Source organism: Myotis brandtii, unplaced genomic scaffold (assembly GCF_000412655.1).
Source record: "Myotis brandtii unplaced genomic scaffold, ASM41265v1 scaffold405, whole genome shotgun sequence".
In the NCBI taxonomy this organism is placed as follows: Eukaryota; Metazoa; Chordata; class Mammalia; order Chiroptera; family Vespertilionidae; genus Myotis; species Myotis brandtii.
The window spans coordinates 2,496,670-2,500,798 of NW_005365553.1; positions in this window are offsets into that span (position 1 = coordinate 2,496,670).

The window sequence follows — 4,129 nt, forward strand, 5'->3', positions numbered from 1 at the left end:
AGCACTCAAGGCAGCAACATTTTTCTTATAATTAGAAGAAATTATGATGTCTCTCTTGAAAGGCAGAATTTTCCTTATCATGAAAAACAGTGTTCTTTATCATCCTTACTTTTTATTAGAGCCTTCAAAATGAGGTTTTCTTGAGCCTCTTGAAATAAATCTATTCCACTTTGAACTGCCGGAACTAACTATTAAAACGTGGCCTGATTCATCCTGAGAAATGGCCACATGCCCACTTGCCTGGGATAATAATGACTGCTAGGTGAGTTATAAAGAACACTGATTCCTTTGTTCTACAACCTGAACTGTCCTAAGATGAAAAAGCATATTGATCACTCTTTTTAAATAGGCTGACTTGTCTTATCTTCACATTTGTGTGTGTGTGTGTGTGTGTTTTTATTTTTCAACAAGTATCTATTAAGTGACATTATGAGCAAGGCATTGGGCAAGGGGCTGAATTTGCTGTTGCTGCTATGGAAATTAATCCAAACAAAACACCACACATAAAAGAAGATAATCATCAAAGAAATTAAGGGAATTGTTTTTCCAGATAGAATTTGAGAGCATTTGAAAGCTCACAATGCTTTTTAATTTCATGTTAGCTCTTCATTGAGCATACATTGTACAACTCTAAGTTATTATTGGCAACTGATGAAAATATTGACACCAGGGATGCAAAATCACAGTGCGATAGCTGCTCTACTCCTCTGTCCTTGCTGAGTTTGAGAGAAGAGCTTTCTTCTAGATCAGCGGTTCTCAACCTGTGGGTCACGACCCCTTTGGCAACGACCCTTTCACAGGGGTCACCTAAGACCATTCTGCATATCAGATATTTACATTACGATTCATAACAGTAGCAACATTACAGTTATGAAGTAGCAATGAAAATAATTTTATGGTTGAGTCACAACATGAGGAACTGTATTTAGAGGGCCAGAAGGTTGAGAACCACTGTAGGGCATGTTCCACAGGAACCTAAAGGTTCACCTTTCAGTACTTGGGGCCAGTTCACTCCCTCATGTACACACTTAATGTGTTTAAGTCTCTACAGGGTTGTTTTCTCTCTCATCCTCTTTTATTGTTTCCCTTATTGTTTTTTTTGTTTTTGTTTTTGTTTTTGTTTTATTCCCATATGCATGCATACAAGTCCTTCGGTTGATCTCTTAACGCCCCCCAACCCAAACCCTCCCCAGGCTTCCCACTGTAGTTTGACAGTCTGTTCAATGCTGCTCTGCCTCTGCATCTACCCCTTTTCATCAGTCTATACTGGTCCCCATTATCCGTTTCAACCTCACCAGTGCCGTCCCAACCTCACCAGGGCCGTCCAAACCTCACCGGGGTTGTTTCAACCTCACCGGGGCCGTCCTGACCTCACCAGGGCCGTCCCGACCTCACCAGTGCCATACATCACCGGGGCCGTTTCGGCCTCACCAGGGCCGTCCCGACCACACCAGGGCCGTTTCGGCCTCACCGGGGCTGTCCCGACCTCACCGGGGCCTGCTCTGCCTCTGCATCTACCCCTGTTCATCAGTCTATACTGGTCCCCATTATCCGTTTCAACCTCACCAGGGCCGTCCCAACCTCACCGGGGCCGTCCCAACCTCACTGGGGCCGTCCCGACCACACCGGGGCCTTCCCGACCATGAAGACTTCTTTTTATATGCATATTTATCATTGATCTTTCTATTTCAAAGCCAAAGCCATCTTGAAACCTAACAAATTCTAATCTCTCAGAAGGTTCAAATAATATTATCACTCACTATGAATCTGAGTAGTCAGTCTTTCTTTATACTTGGCTGACATTTTGGTTTGAATTAATTTCATTACAGCTGCACATCTCTCCTCTCCCAGCACTCATCTACCACAATGAAAAGCTCTAATTGTGCTCCATGCTCTTCCTTATACATGTTCCTTTATAATGCGATAACTCCCCCGGGACCTGCAGTCACCATCTCAGAACTGTTGGGTGACTCAGCCTCTCCATAACCCCAGCCTCTCTTCTGTTCAAAGGGCCAAAGGGTGAACAGAATGCCCTTTGTCTTTAAAACTAAGTTGTTTAAGAGCTTTCCTAAGGAAAAGCCCACAGAGCATCATGTAGGATGTATTTCAGAAAAATAAAATGTTTAAATCCATGGACTGCAAATGATCTTCACACATAAAATGAAATCTGATCAGTTTATAACCCGACATGAACAGAACTCCCAAATTAGGCACTTCCAAATTCAGCACAGCACATACCGCCAGCCGCCAAAGGAATTGGAGAAATCAAAGCCCCTCTAAATCCTCCTTCCATGACACATAAAAGATTCAGCAGAGTAGAAGTCAAAGAATATGAGGGGGGACAAGGTATAAAAGAAAAGAAAAATACTAGTAGCTGATTTCTTTTTTTTTTTTTTGTATGAAGGGATAGAACCTAATTATTCTTTTATGCAGAAAATCCCTTTGGCTGTACACATGAATAAGAGCACTCAAGGCAGCAACATTTTTCTTATAATTAGAAGAAATTATGATGTCTCTCTTGAAAGGCAGAATTTTCCTTATCATGAAAAACAGTGTTCTTTATCATCCTTACTTTTTATTAGAGCCTTCAAAATGAGGTTTTCTTGAGCCTCTTGAAATAAATCTATTCCACTTTGAACTGCCGGAACTAACTATTAAAACGTGGCCTGATTCATCCTGAGAAATGGCCACATGCCCACTTGCCTGGGATAATAATGACTGCTAGGTGAGTTATAAAGAACACTGATTCCTTTGTTCTACAACCTGAACTGTCCTAAGATGAAAAAGCATATTGATCACTCTTTTTAAATAGGCTGACTTGTCTTATCTTCACATTTGTGTGTGTGTGTGTGTGTGTTTTTATTTTTCAACAAGTATCTATTAAGTGACATTATGAGCAAGGCATTGGGCAAGGGGCTGAATTTGCTGTTGCTGCTATGGAAATTAATCCAAACAAAACACCACACATAAAAGAAGATAATCATCAAAGAAATTAAGGGAATTGTTTTTCCAGATAGAATTTGAGAGCATTTGAAAGCTCACAATGCTTTTTAATTTCATGTTAGCTCTTCATTGAGCATACATTGTACAACTCTAAGTTATTATTGGCAACTGATGAAAATATTGACACCAGGGATGCAAAATCACAGTGCGATAGCTGCTCTACTCCTCTGTCCTTGCTGAGTTTGAGAGAAGAGCTTTCTTCTAGATCAGCGGTTCTCAACCTGTGGGTCACGACCCCTTTGGCAACGACCCTTTCACAGGGGTCACCTAAGACCATTCTGCATATCAGATATTTACATTACGATTCATAACAGTAGCAACATTACAGTTATGAAGTAGCAATGAAAATAATTTTATGGTTGAGTCACAACATGAGGAACTGTATTTAGAGGGCCAGAAGGTTGAGAACCACTGTAGGGCATGTTCCACAGGAACCTAAAGGTTCACCTTTCAGTACTTGGGGCCAGTTCACTCCCTCATGTACACACTTAATGTGTTTAAGTCTCTACAGGGTTGTTTTCTCTCTCATCCTCTTTTATTGTTTCCCTTATTGTTTTTTTTGTTTTTGTTTTTGTTTTTGTTTTACTTTTTTTTATCCCCTTCCATTTCTGTTTCTCACAAACAGAAAGTTTGGAAAGAAGAAGAGGGGAATAAGTTAAAAATTCTTCCAGTAGTTATGTCTCTATGAGTTCCCATAAAAGACTGTGTTAATCCCCAGAACCTTAATATTTATACTGAATTAAAAATTATCTGAATTATCAGCCTGCCTCCTATTAGGTGGTAAGTACTTGGAAAGAAGCGGCTATAGTCTATGTATTCCTACACTTTCAACCATTTAATCACCACAGTGGGTGCTTGGAAATAACTTACAAATAAAAAACTAAAGCCTTCTTTGTCCTACCTTATATCCTACACATAGACTATATTCAATTTATTTAAACTCAAATCTTCATGGAAACTCAGTCATGTGCAAAATTCTATGCTACATGCTGCAGAATAAACACAGGTGGACAAGACAGTGCTTATCTTCAGAAAGGTCTAAAGAGAAAAGTAAAATGAATGTAAACTAACTCTAATAAAGGCAGAAGTTTAGGTTTTAGAGGTAGCTGTAAACACACAGAGCTGG